General features: G+C 36.9%; 1 protein-coding gene across 1 annotated transcript in view; it reads left to right on the top strand.

The window, feature by feature from the left end:
• LOC129928805 (uncharacterized) overlaps positions 1–15,707 on the top strand; it is an 86,540-nt gene that overhangs the window by 25,404 nt on the left and 45,429 nt on the right. The window lies entirely within an intron of this gene.

The following is a 15,707-nucleotide window of genomic DNA, read 5'->3' as shown; positions in this document are numbered from 1 at the left end:
TTGTTTTTACAATAGTATTAATACTTTTTAAAACCATTGGGGATATCAGCCAAAAGGATGGTGACTAGTGAACTGGCTACTGCATCATTTAAAAATGTATCATGAGACACTATTTAGAGAACAAAAAAAAATTATTGGCTTAGCTTCTGAGTTATATAATATAAGGAAACCCGAAATGGCAAAACAAAGAAAATATGGGACCCTAAGATTGGAGATTAGGCGGTTATGGACGTTATCCAAAATAACAATATTTCCTGTTGTTATATCAACTGAGGGGACAATGACAAATTGACCTCACAGATACCTTCAAGGCCCCTAAAATCCATAAGGATACTTTCGTTGCCTTTCAGAGGGTGGTACTGCTGCAGACCTGCCACATCACCAGAAAATTTGTCTGTGAACATTGTTAAAGGGACTACAATGAATTTGGTTTCTCTCTAACGAAACTCGACCCTAGCAGCGAAAGGAAATGAATATTAGTTCGTTTTTAACATAATAATAATAATAACAAAGGAAGTTATCTATATTAACAATACACCCTGATGTTATATTAACCCTGCCAGTAGGCCTACCAGAGAATGAAAATTAATTTATTTCTGCAATAATAATAATAATAAATATAATAATAAAACAAGGTTTGTGGAAGTACAAACTGAAAATCGACCCCCGAAGTGGTCTACTTAGAGTTTTCACCAGGATTCGAACACGGCACTTCTGGTTCCAAGTGCCTTACCACTCAGCCACAGCATCTCCATATATTCATTTAGCGTACACTTATATTTTTAAAAATAATTATTATTAACCTTATCCATACATTCAAAATTAATAACATGTAACATGTAATAGAAAGAACATCAGAATTAAATTCGATCAAAGACAAATGACAGAGAAGAATGGAGAAAGAAGGTTGACAGATCTTGTGTGGTGCCCCAGCGATCCAGCAAACCAAAGGATAGGTGTAAGTGAATGTGAAGTTAAATGTGAACCTGGCCTAACTGATGTCTTATAATAAATATCTAATTAATCTAATTGCTTTGTTAATGGTCAATCTCAAATTCCTCAAATAGGAAACATTTGGAAAAAAAAAATTCTTTTAGTTTAGTGTCTTTTGCAAAACAAAGTTCACGCGATAATATGAAAAAGTATTTATTAATTGCTGTTTTAAATTATGTCCGACTTATATGCATTCTAAATAGATTGTTTCTCTTTAAAAAAAAAGTAAACATTTTTTTTCGTGTAAACATAGTAATTATAACAGAACTTACTTAACTTAGCAATACAAATGTAAAAAAAAATATTTTTTTGACAAATAATCAAAAGCAGTTTGCATAACTGTGTTAAAAATATATAACAGTCATCTCCCCTACTTCTTCTTCTTCTTCTTCTTGAAACTGTCAGGTAGAGTTGAGCCTTCGGCTCTTAGAACTCTAGGGCAGCAAAAGTGAACATGAGCTCCCTTTCACAGGTCTGAATGTGTCAGACTCGAGGCCAGAGACCGCGTGCACCGGGACCCCTGCCATTTTCCTTTTCTATACCAGGCTAACTGTGCAGGACACGCCATTTATGTAACGGCCCCTTTAAGGAACGGCGCCTGGATTGTGACAATGTTGTGGGAGCTTTTTTACAACTCCGCACAGTGCAATGAGGATGCACTCGCACCCCCTTAGGTACCTACGATCGTTTCCACCCAGGTGCCACTATGAGGCATGGTAGCATGAATTGAATCACCCCTACTAAAGAGCCTCCAGTGTTTGTTACTATTAATAGTGAATAGTTGTAAAAGTGGTGTATTTTTATGAAAAAACTGCTTGCATAAGTGATTTATAAAAATAGATTTTTCACTGTTAGAAAAGAAAAAAGAAGCCGTTGCATCAGAATGGACTAAAATATTATGATGTCGGTATTTCCCTATCTTTTCTAATTTACGAGATTAAACGGGACGGACGGACAGACATTTCACACAAAACTAATAGCGTCTTTCCCCTTTCGGGGTCGATAAAAAATACAACAGGCAAAATATTTAAATAATTAGTTTTTAAAAAAGAACAAATCTTATGTAAGATAAGGACTGTAGATTTACAGCAATAGATCTCAATTTGGTTAGATTTCTTTCCCCTTTTATATTAAAATAAATTACTTACCACTAATTTATTAATTATATATATTATTTGTATTCCTATTATGTTAGGTTCTAAGAGTAATTGCGCAAAGTTTCAACTTGATCCGAGAAATAAAAAATTGGAGAATTAACGCAGACAGAATTTGTAGCAGACAGACAGAAGGAGTAATTTCATCTAAGCTTTGGAATAATCAATAATCACAATTTAATGTAATGCTGGCAATAGGATAAGAAGACAACAATGCCATCTTGTTGAAACATAGATGAATTACAAGTTATAATGATACTATACAACACATTGACAACAAATGCTTTTCATTGTTTGTATTAAAAAGTCACACAGTCTAACAGTCTAAATAATTGAATACGTCATGTCAAAATTGTTGAAAACATCATGTCTAATAGTTGAAAACATCATGTCTAATAGTTGAAAACATCATGTCTAATAGTTGAAAACATCATGTCTAATAGTTGAAAACATCATGTCTAATAGTTGAAAACATCATGTCTAATAGTTGAAAACATCATGTCTAATAGTTGAAAAAATCATGTCTAATAGTTGAAAACATCATGTCTAATAGTTGAAAACATCATGTCTAATAGTTGAAAAAATCATGTTAAATTGTTGAAAACATGATATTAAATGGGTGTAGTTGAAAACATCATGTTGAATATTATATGAAAACATCATGTCTAATAGTTTAAAACAGGGGTGGGCAAATTACGGTCCGCGGGCCACATGCGGCCCGCCGAGGTGTTTTATGCGGCCCGCCGACACCTACAGAAATCAGGTGTGCTCACAGTATATAGATATAAAAATGCAAAAAATTAAAAAATATCTATATAAATTATTGAAACTGTCTCATTATAAAACGTTTTAAGTAAACGAAGATTATGCTTATTGGCTATACATCAATACACTCAATTCAAGACACAATGTCTGAGTGTTGGAAAGGCTTGGAACAAAATGGCAAGTGTAACAACTGATGGAGCTCGATCTCTGACTGAGAGCCATAAACTTGAAACAGGAATGTTTGTACAAAGCTACATATAATTTAAACACTAATCTACAGTAAATGTAGTGAAAATATAATTGACTAGAGTTAGGGGTGTTAACCACGGGTAGTTCTGATTTATAAATAAATAATCCAATGTATCCGCCAGCTTAGCAAGGCAAATGAGAAGAATATAAAATCTCAAGGATGAAATTGTTTTGTTATTTTAAGGACATTGACTATGACTTTGTTACCAATATTTCTAATGAAGAGTGGAAGACAAAATTTCATTCTCACTACCCCTAGAATTCCAATTGATTGCTTACATTTGAAATGTAAATGCATGTTAAATCTCTTCAAACAACATGTTCACACTTCTATAGGCAAGCAAAAAAAAAAAAATTAGTTTTTGTCGTTTTCCTTTGCTGAAAGGTGAAGTTATCTTTAGTGAATTGATTAAAAGTACAACACTTATTAAGAAAAGCCGACTCAGCTCCAGAGGACATTACTCAAAGCAAAGAGAAGTTCCAGTCAGCACTACCACGGGAATTTTATGGGTGCCAGAAGCTGTATTTCCACACTTAAAAAAAAATTGCTGCTGTTCACACTATTTGGGTACACATACATCTGTTCTTCTTCCTAGTTCTCATGTTACATGTTGAAGGGTTCAGATCTGTAATCCTATATCTGAGGTGAACCGCGTAGTGGTTTCCAGATCAGGCAGTTCTCCGAATAGTCTTTGGAGAGTCTTGTTCAGGTCCCTTGATTTAGTATGCACCATTGAAGGACATGGACAGCATTCTCTGGTGATGCTCCACAAGGGCAGGCCTCTCTCGTCCCGACTTTTAACTTCCGGAACATAAATTGTCTCATTCAGTGAGCAAGTATTTTTTGTGGAAACTAAACAAGTATAATCACTGGTCAATGTTGACTGACTGTAATTTGACAGCAGTCACACACAAGCGTAACAACTAGTAAGATAGTTCCACAGTTCCGGAACATTATGCACGAGTGTAAAAAGTAAAATACTGATATATATATATATATATATATATATATATATATATATACATACATATATATGCGGCCCGCCATTCCCAAACTTTTTTTAATGCGGCCCTCGATACAAAAATGTTGCCCACCCCTGGTTTAAAACATTATGCAGGAAATAGTAGGAAACATCTTTATCTTTTGACTTTATTATCCACATTTCTTGATATTTAATGTGTAGCTCTAGCATATTTTCAAACATATTTTCTACCGTCAATAGCAATGTCTTCTGTTAATCTCGACTTTGCTGTTAGTTTGAAAGAACTCTCCTGCTTAGAGTGATATCTGATAGGAGAACATGGATCGATTAGACCAGCAGACATTCAACAATGAACACACCTGGAATTCCTGGCATACACGCTGTCCATATGTGAGCCTACTGACATACATAAAGCAATAAGGCAGAAAACGGTTATGACTGATGCGATATATATATATATATATATATATATATATATATATATATATATATATATATATATATATATATATATACATGATACTAACAATGATAATACATGATGTGATATACAGACATGATAATATATAATAATAAGAAGAATAATAAAATGCATTTTCATTACATTTTATCCTTTGAAAAATGTAAGAAAAAAATTAATTTTAGCGACTCCGATAGGTAAATACTTAATTTCTGTTTGTCTGTCTTGTCTTGTCTTGGTTGTTGAGATCTATCTTAAAAGACAGAAGCGCCATTACATTACAATTTTACCCTTGAGTGCATCGAGTTTAATATAGTGTTATAGAATCTATGGATGTGACCTCTAGTGACTCACAACATGGGAGAGTACACTCGGAGCTGTGTGAAATGGAACAATGGGAAACTTTATGAAATGAAATACTTCAATATCGAAAATGAAAAGGAAAAATAAATTTCACAAAACTATCAAAAAAACAACAACACAATATTATTTAAATAATACATTTATAGAGGAGGCGCGGTGGATGAGCTGTGAAGCGCTTGGATTACGAAACTGGTGTCCAGGGTTCGAATCCTGTTTTTTTTTTAAATCTCGGGATGTTTGGGCGCCTCTAAGTTCACACATTAGTTGGGGAAAAGTAAAGGAGGTTGGTTGTTGTGCTTATCACATGACACCTTCGTTAACCGTAGGTCACAGAAGCAAACGACCTTTACATCATCTGCTTTATAAACCATAAGGTCTGAAAGGGGAACTTTTACTTAGTAATACATTGAAAGAAACGGAATCAAAATAATGTGTAGTAGCAGATTCCTCCTTCATCTTTCTTTTAGTCCCTACTGCCTCCAAAAAGTCAAGTTCCCTTTTCAGACCTTGCGCTCCAATATATTTCCCAATAATCAAGATTATCATTACTGCTTCATTTATAGTTTCTGTTTGGCTCCCTTGACTTTTGTAATTTAAACTCTCCATGAAAATTCTACCAATTTCTGGAAATACAAAAAAATAAAAACAACTTAAAAATACAATATTTTACCTGACATCTAAATGATGTGTGTATGGTTCTCTGTATGGTTCTCTGTATGGTCCTCTGTATGGTTCTCTGTATGGTTCTCTGTATGGTCCTCTGTATGGTTCTCTGTATGGTCCTCTGTATGGTCCTCTGTATGGTTCTCTGTATGGTCCTCTGTATGGTCCTCTGTATGGTCCTCTGTATGGTTCTCTGTTTGGTCCTCTAACTACTTGTTCTTTAGTTTTAAATTGAAAGTGTACATAAGCTTACAGTCAAGTCAATTTTTTTTTAGAAAAATCCTCTACTGGTCCAAAACTGCATACATCAATAGTCATCATAGTGTAGCGCATGATCTGCTAGGTACTTTCTTGTGTGCGTCCATTGATGATCTAACGAAAGATTTACTCTTGGTTTTACAAGTCTGCATATTGTACGCGTGGAAGTATAAATAACTCTTACAATTAGGTCATGTTCACTCAACAGCTCTTTGGATCACAATTATCTACAACTGTATAAAAGCTTCAGATGCGAGCTTGTGCTTAACATAATGTGGGGTTAAAAAATGTGTCTGCATTGGCCGCCTACGAGTTTGTATCACACAAACTTTTTTTTTTAAATCCTGTCACCTACAACTGCTGTGTAGTTATGAATGTATTAGATTCAAATGGAACGAAAATAAGGCATTTTTGGGGCTTCTTAGATCCAGGGTTGAATAGCTATCGGTAAATAGACAAAACTTCCAAGATTCTTTGAATGATTTCATCTCATAAGGATTCAAACGTAGACTAAAGCAAACAAAACAAAACAAAAAATCAAAAAGCTTATATTAAGCATAATTGTATCAATTAGTTTGGATCAGACATGTAATTAAATTTGTAATAGATCTAGACTCTAGCCCAATGATTCTCAAAGTGCTCTATATATACCCACAGGCGTCTACCAGGACTTCCAAGGGGTCTAAGAAGTAAAAAAAAAAACAACAAATTGGGGGTCTATGACCTGCGAATGGGGATCTACGATAGCGGATCTCTTTTAAGCATGAATAATAATGATATTGACTCGTTCACACATATGATTTGTACCTTATTTAATCCTTTGAATGTCATATCTGTTAGTTGAATTATCGTTTTTTTAAATTTTAAAATGTTAACATATTATTTTAAATAATTTTTATGTGTCTACATGAAAGTAATATTGTACATGGCCGTGTCTATAAAAAGAAATGTACAAACTACAGTGTTGGTTAATAGAAATGTGTCTTCATTATTTCCTAGTCGGACAAGCCATGGCATTTGTTATTTTTATGTAGCAAAGTTTGAAGTTATGTCGCTATGAAACCATCTAAACTGGAACACAGAGACAAGCCAACATGATAAAATAGATTGAGATCTGAACTATTTTCCAACACTTCAAGTTCAGAATAGACCCACATGAGACAAAAAAAAGTTTGGGAACCACTGATCTAGACTAAATATAATAATTCTGTGCGATTAGAAATATTTTTACTGTTGTTTTTTTTTTAGCGCAATTTCACGCTTTTAGCTTTCTCGGTGCGCTATGATCCTATCATTTGTCTGGACCAGTTAAGAATTGGGGTTAGGGTATCTGGGTGAAGGTTATCGTGATAGCTTTTTAAAAGTTGTACGAATTGAATTCGTACTCGATGGCTCAAACCTTCTCAAGCCAATATAATAACCACTTGTCGACCCGCGACGTAGCATACGCCGCTATTTAGTGACGGGTGAATACTTCCTGACAGACAGTTGTTCAAGTGGGGTAACTCTAGTCAGACTTGCAGAAATAAAAGAGTTATCTTTCCATGACTTATTCATCGACGTTAGAGAGTCGGCCTGCGTGCGTGTCCCGCATGGTTGGGCGACAAAGAGAATTATATATAGAGATTATTCCATGGTTACTTTTTTTTTTTCAACTTAGTTAAATACCAAAAATTACTTAAATATTTTATAAAAATTCTAACTATTCCTTTATCCTTTTAAATATACATAATATCCGTACTTATAAAGCTATTTTGGAAACGAGGGATTCTCACGGGTTTTTCCATAAGCGCCTACTCATGTCTAGTCTTGAATTGACGCGGGTTGCTTGTAATATTTGTTTTGAGTTGAATGTAAGTAGAGCCTTGTAAGTAGATCTAGTACCGGTAATTACAAAGTCAATTTTTAAAACATTTTCTTTTTTTTTTTCTTAAATGGCTGTTAGTTTAGCGTAGAATATTATTTACATTAAGATTTTTGTGTGTTCTAGTTTAAAATACATTTTAATTATGCTCTTTTCCTAGTAAAACTTAGTCAATTAGTTAACACGGAATCAACTTTATAAATATTTAATATTAGGTCTACTTAATATTTAATTATATGTAATGGTATTTAAATATGTTTTTAGCGTTTTGTTAAAAATGGAAATTGCAATAGACAAGGTACTCCGTATTGAATTATTATTACTATTATTCTGTTTTGGATTATTGATCATCTGTATCTTTACTGCAGCGTTTCTCAAACTTTGACCCCCCCCCCCTGGGGACCCGAGTTCCTCTTATGTGTGTGTGTGTGTTGGGGACGCAACGTCCTAATTAAAAAGGGGCTGTTATGGACTGTGTGTGTTTCCTAGGCGGCAGTGAGAAGAGGTTAAGCGATTGATTGGTGGTTATGGAGTGATGAGGATGAAATTAGCGTACCTAGTGCAAATGTGAAACGGCAGATGGCCTTGAGACATGATAGAGTATAGACACTTTTTTGTGAGCTAGATTTTGTTTAACTATCAGTTTATTTCACTACTATTTGATCTCTATCTCATCTTAAGTTAAATCTGTGAATGATAACAGTTATATTGAGTTTTGTTCACAAACGAAATGTGTTCAAGTCATTTAAAGTTTATTTATTAAAAAAAATATATAACGCTTTCACTGTAGTTATTAATCCAAGTCTGGATATTTGTAAAATGACATTATTACCAATGTTTATAAAATTATATAACTTAAAAGTAAGAGACGTCGTTTCATCTTCAAATAAGATCGTGTGAAATGTATGCAACAAATGGGTCAAAACGTTTTGAAGAAAATATTTCAAAAAGTCTCCGCTAATGGGATTCTTCTGATTTTTTTTGTTTTTGTTTTTTTGTTTCTGAATTGTCGAATTTCCCCCGACCATTGCACCTTATTATACTGACGACATTTGTGGGGGAAAAGGTCCTCGACAAAGACGTCTTACATAACACGAAGATGATCTTCAAAAAGATCCCGCCCATTACAGACGTCCGTGTGCTATATGTATCTAGAATGTCCCTTGCATAATACTATTGACCAGGGCTGACTGCCACTTAATAGACTTATACTAAGATGTGAATAGAGCGTTCTGAAAGAAACACATCACTATTGGCCTCTCTCTTCTTACTATGATAAACAGGCGTTGTAAACGCCAGGAGAAAGAATTTCTGAAGCTGAAAACGCCGGAATACGCTCAGCGCCAGGGCCCTGCTGCCGATTTGAGCGAGAGCTGCCGCATCTTCAATAGAACTTTTTACAACGCTTAAATATTATGTAAGGAACACTACTACCGAACCAACAATCAGAACGGATTCCTTTGAGTGAACTTTCATGACGTACATTTGACTTCTATACACAGTGTTCAATTAATATCAATGAAAATTAAAACCTAAAAATTGTAACGAAGTTTCTTCTCTGTGTTATTACAGTCTTAAAAAAAAACGACTCACTGTGGAAGCCTACATCGCTCCCCAGCTTCTAAGGGGGGGCTCGAACGGAAATGTTATCTAGGTGGTTGTCACCATACATTTTAGAAAAACTGCCTTAATGTGCTTTATTTCAAGTCATTGTATAAGTGACTTTAACTTTGGATTATTTACTTTGTATTAAACTCAAGAAAATATTCGGTGCTGATTTGCTCAAGCAAGTAGCTAGAACGAGATCTGTCTTCAATTTTGTATAAAGAGATCCAGAAAATCAAATTTCTGAATGCACATAAATCCGAAATTGTTCCTAGTGCATGGTTCATAGTTGTACTTGAGGGACACGCCTACGATGGAATATGAAATGAAAAAAAAAAAAGAATGGTCAACGAAAATGGATTTAAATCAAAGGGCACTTTTGGTACAGTGTCCAGCTTAATCTTAATGGAATTTTTTTTTCTAGAAAAAAAAAAGGGGGGGGGGGGAAGCGGCATTTTTTAATTTCGCACGCAACCCTCGCGGCGGCCCAGTTTATGGTTATCTATTGTTATTTTCAAACCTAATTCTCTATACAAAGTATAAAGGGGACTAATTCAACGTATGCCAAGAGGTATGTCAGTTACAATTTCTTTCCCTTGTTCGATACCACTCAAAATAATTAACTATCAATAGTTAATTAACTAATTCGTTAATTTTTAATTGATTCTTCTTTTGTCAGGTACAAGAAATAATTGTGAAAAATTTCAACTTGATCCGAGATTGGGTGTGGGAGAACTAACGTGTACAACTGTTTTACCAGACTGTACAGTGCTTCTTATAGAATACAGACGTTACTTCAAAAAAGAAGATGATTACGTCCTACGCGTCATGCATTCAGTCATGCATGTTAACCAATGACTTAAATTCTGCCAAGTCACTGGTTTTCCTGGCTAGCTCAGGCAACCCATTCCATGCTCTAATAGCACTAGGGAAGAAGGAGTATTTGTACACATTTGTCCTAGCATATGGGACGAGGAATTTGCCTTTATCTTTGTGTCTTTCAGAGTATTTTATTAAATTTTGTTTTTGTATTTGAAGATTATGGTTCAGTGTTTTATGTAGGCCTATAATTGCTACTTTACTTTTGAGTCTTCTGTCCTGAAGGCTTTCTAAATTTAGTGATTTTACTAAAGGTGTTACTCTAGTCAAATGTGAATATTCGTTTGTTATGAATTTCACTGCTCTTTTTTGTGACTGTTCCAGTTTCTTAATGTTTTCTTGAGTTGAGGGGTCCCAAACGGAGAATGCATATTCTATTATTGGCCTAACCAAGGTTAAATGACTTTGAGTTAATATAAGTTTTGTAAAAAGTTACCGTTTAAAAAAAACATTATGACAAGACTTGGTTGCCCACATTGCACCGCGGGTCTGTAATGCGGAAGATTTGTTTATAGCTTTTTAAAGGAAAAGTGGAAAGAGACTTGAAGTAAGTGCATTTTGTTGCCCCTTTAGGGTTTCTTTTATAGCTTAGCCCATCTAAATTCTCAGTTGACCATTGTCCAGAGATGACTGTCAAGAAGATTCTGAATGAATTATCCTCCCCTGTCTCATGAAAGCTGCTGACGTCTGATGTAGTTAACCAAAAACCCAGCTTGATGTCCAAGTAAGTGCGGACCAAACTAGGAGCTGATTAAGTCTTGACATTCTCATCTATGTCCCGTGGGTAATAGACTTCCGGTCAAATGTCCGAGACAAAACAGATTTTCATTTAGTTCTAGAGTCACTAAGTAGGTGGGAGTAAACAGTAATGCTTTTACCGAATAAAATTGGCAAACAAATATATATATCTATAAATATAAATGTATATAGCCAATAGTGCCCAGGGCTTTGTAACTAGCTTTGTAATAGTCAGCACTGCCCAGAACTATGTAACTTTGTATTAGATAGCCAACTGTGTCAGAGGCCATGTAGCTAACTTTGTCCAGGACTATATAACTTTGTATTAGATAGCCAACTGTGTCAGAGGCCATGTAGCTAACTTTGTCCAGGACTATATAACTTTGTATTAGATAGCCAACTGTGTCAGAGGCCATGTAGCTAACTTTGTTCAGGACTATATAACTTTGTATTAGATAGCCAACTGTGTCCGGGGAAATATTGTTATTGACGAGTACAGTTATTGTAAACCTATATGTACAGAAGGTCTTTAAACGCCCTTTTTTGTTCCAAATGGCCAAATAGGTGTAAAATATTTCTTCCACACACAAATGTAAATAAACAAGATTGCAAAGAGAGTTTGTCTTATACAAACTTAGAAGTGGCACCCACATGACAAGCCCATGGACGAGGTATATATAAGCGATGGACTGGTTCTGATAGTCTTAAGTAAAAAGATTTCAAAGAATCATTTGGCGTTACTTTTTACTTGAAAACAAACTTTATCATTATCATCATGAGATTTGTGACGTATATTTCATTTATTTATTGGCCAAAAATCGATATCAGCTTTTTAATCACTTTTCTTGTTTTTTTACGATGTAACCGTGACAGACATACAACATGAAACTAATAGCGGCTTTTTCCCTTTCGGGGGACTCTAAACATCAAGATAATAATGTTCTAATCAGTGGTCTTTATTAGTATAATGAAAGAACAATTTTGTTTTTTTTTTATCTGTTAATAAGGAAAAAAAACATCTTCTACCCTATATTACTCTATTTTTCAACCTTTCCTCTATCTTCGGTCGTGAGACCTACTTAGTGCTACAAGACCTTCACAATCGTATAAGTAAACACAAAATAAACTAAGTCATATCAGAAGATACACTAGTGAAACTACAAAGTGGAGGTTAAAAAACTAGGCTTACAATGTATTTAAAGAAACAAAATATTAAATAATGGGCTGCTAAACTGCTCTATTAAGTATATCATGTATTTCTCAGACTGAGTGACATCCTCCATTAGCTAATCGTTCATGTCATAAAAGACAAGCCTGTTTGCTTCCAATAGTACTTTCTAGTACTATATTTTATTTTCCTATTTCTAGCTTTTTAATAGTCGATCTAAAGACTCCCAGAGATGCTCCATGTAACACGGAAATATGTTGGAAATATTTAAGAGTCCTTTCTCGAGCTTACAAACTTTCTTTTATTATTATTCTTATTTGTTTTTGACTAGATCTCTTATTAGATTAACTAAGAAGTTCAAACTGTTTTTTTTAGAGGCTTAGTAAGACAACTAAATCTGTTATTGTTGAGATCTCTTATTAGTTCGACCCTGTATTCACATTTTTTAACATGATTTGCGTTTTCTAATCAGGTTACAGAGTTAACAAACTTTCTTATTAGATTGACGATAATGAGACACAATTGTCAGCTTAGTAAACTGTCATGGACTTCAGCTATTAGTAGTTCTCTTCTTTTGTTCTTACCTTTCTACTTATTTCTGTCTGTTAGTCTAAATCTCCCTCTCTCTCTCAAACTGTCTCTCTCTCTCTCTCACACTCCCTCTCTCTATCTCTCTCTTTCTCTCTCTCTCTCACGCTCTCTCTCTCTCTCTCTATTTTTTTGTGTCAATCTTTTTCTTTTTTATTCTCTTCTGCACTCTGTTTCTCTATGACTCACTATTCGTGTTTCTCTCTCTCTCTCTCTTTCATTCTCTATTTCTCTCTAAAATTTCCCACTTCTCCTTTTTTCACTCTCTTTTCTCTCTCTCTCTTTTCTTTCTCTCTCTCGCTCTCTCTTTCTCTTCGTTGCTTAAGTTTTATTCAATTATAAACCAAATCCACTGATCAAAGCCACGCTGCACTCATTGTCACGTGAGGGTCACTTAACAGGGGAAAGAAACAATTTTAGCCAAAAACAATTTTAGTATAATTACCAGTCACATTATCTCCCCTGTCCGCCCTCCCATTCGCAGCCCTCCACTCCAAACCCTCTTTGAAAGTCTTAAGACTCTCACCAGAAACAAGGCACTAACTATTGGAAACAATTGAAAGGTAATTATATTTGAAGCGGCTACCAGGTTGTCTGGTACAGATGATAAGAAGCAGACACAGACTTGACTAGTGTGTCTGTGTGAGGGGTTGTGGATGCAGAGGCAGACGTGACTAGTGTGTCTGTGTGAGGGGTTGTGGATGCAGGGGCAGACGTGACTAGTATGTCTGTGTGAGGGGTTGTGGATGCAGGGGCAAACGTGACTAGTGTGTCTGTGTGAGGGGTTGTGGATGCAGGGGCTGCGGATGCAGGAGCAGACGTGACTAGTGTGTCTGTGTGAGGGGTTGTGGATGCAGGGGCTGCGGATGCAGGAGCAGACGTGACTAGTGTGTCTGTGTGAGGAGTTGTGGATGCAGGGGCAGACGTGACTAGTGTGTCTGTGTGAGGGGTTGTGGATGCAGGGGCAGACGTGACTAGTGTGTCTGTGTGAGGGGTTGTGGATGCAGGGGTTGTGGATGCAGGGGCAGACGTGACTAGTGTGTCTGTGTGAGGGGTTGTGGATGCAGGGGCTGCGGATGCAGGAGCAGACGTGACTAGTGTGTCTGTGTGAGGGGTTGTGGATGCAGGGGCAGACGTGACTAGTGTGTCTGTGTGAGGGGTTGTGGATGCAGGGGCAGACGTGACTAGTATGTCTGTGTGAGGGGTTGTGGATGCAGGGGCTGCGGATGCAGGAGCAGACGTGACTAGTGTGTCTGTGTGAGGGGTTGTGGATGCAGGGGCTGCGGATGCAGGAGCAGACGTGACTAGTGTGTCTGTGTGAGGGGTTGTGGATGCAGGGGCTGCGGATGCAGGAGCAGACGTGACTAGTGTGTCTGTGTGAGGGGTTGTGGATGCAGGGGCAGACGTGACTAGTGTGTCTGTGTGAGGGGTTGTGGATGCAGGGGCAGACGTGACTAGTATGTCTGTGTGAGGGGTTGTGGATGCAGGGGCTGCGGATGCAGGAGCAGACGTGACTAGTGTGTCTGTGTGAGGGGTTGTGGATGCAGGGGCTGCGGATGCAGGAGCAGACGTGACTAGTGTGTCTGTGTGAGGGGTTGTGGATGCAGGGGCTGCGGATGCAGGGGCAGACGTGACTAGTGTGTCTGTGTGAAGGGTTGTGGATGCAGGGGCAGACGTGACTAGTGTGTCTGTGTGAGGGGTTGTGGATGCAGGGGCAGACGTGACTAGTGTGTCTGTGTCAGGGGTTGTGGATGCAGGGGCTGCGGATGCAGGAGCAGACGTGACTAGTGTGTCTGTGTGAGGGGTTGTGGATGCAGGGGCAGACGTGACTAGTATGTCTGTGTTAGGGGTTGTGGATGCAGGGGCAGACGTGACTAGTGTGTCTGTGTGAGGGGTTGTGGATGCAGGGGCAGACGTGACTAGTGTGTCTGTGTGAGCGTTTGTGGATGCAGGGGCAGACGTGACTAGTGTGTCTGTGTGAGCGTTTGTGGATGCAGGGGCAGACATGACTAGTGTGTCTGTGTGAGTGGTTGTGGATGCAGGGGCAGAGTGACTAGTGTGTCTAGCAAGAGACCGTGGAGAGTGGCATGTTTTTGTCAAGGCCCTATGTTCCATGAGGAACTCAAAGGAGTGATGATGATGATGATGTATGCTTTAAGAGAAAGCTTTTAAACAGCTTTAAACAGTAAGCTACTGGTGCACTGGAGGTTCTGTGGCTGAGCGGTAAAGCGCTTGGCTTCCGAACCAGGTCCGGGTTTCGAATCCTGGTGAAGACATGGATTTTTAATTTCAGGATCTTCATCTGCCCTCTAGACCACAAGGTCTGAAAGGGGAACTTACTACTGGACTAGATATTAACAAGTTCCAGGAGCGGATGTTTGTTTACCATTAAGCAATAAATCATCGAATTGATCTTTCTGAGCCTTAGTGACTCAATCGCCCGAGATGAAAAAGGATTTGATGGCGACTATGCCCGGGAGATGCTATGCCCGGGAGGTTGATTGGCTTGATCAAATATGTTTGGTAACAATGACAGAGAGAAAAAAATAAAAAGAATGACAAATTAGGGGCAGGAATAGAAACCCAGAATGAATTAGAGGAAGCGAAAAAAAAAGAAAAGATTAAGAGAAAAAGAGAGAAAAATGAGAGGGAAAAAAAAAAGAAGAAAAAGGAACAGAAAAAAAAAATGAGCAATGATACAATGCATGTGTCAGGGTTTGTGTTTTAAGCCTTGGCTCGTTTGTCCGGGCCCCTGACATTATATTTTAAAAAAGTGTTCAATAAATATCAATGAAATGACTGGATGACTCATTTAATGAACAGATAAAATATTAAGTACTATGTTTATTTGAAGTTTATGTAGAGAATGATAATAATGGTGTTAATTAAAGGTAATGATATGAATAATAATTTTAAAAAGTTGATGTCGTCAAATCTTGATTAAAAAAATATTATAACCAATTCACACTTTGAGGTT

The sequence above is a fragment of the Biomphalaria glabrata genome, chromosome 10 (genome assembly GCF_947242115.1).
Source record: "Biomphalaria glabrata chromosome 10, xgBioGlab47.1, whole genome shotgun sequence".
NCBI classification, from domain to species: Eukaryota; Metazoa; Mollusca; class Gastropoda; family Planorbidae; genus Biomphalaria; species Biomphalaria glabrata.
Note: the sequence above shows the minus strand (reverse complement) of the source record. Positions and strands in the feature narration are given on the sequence as shown.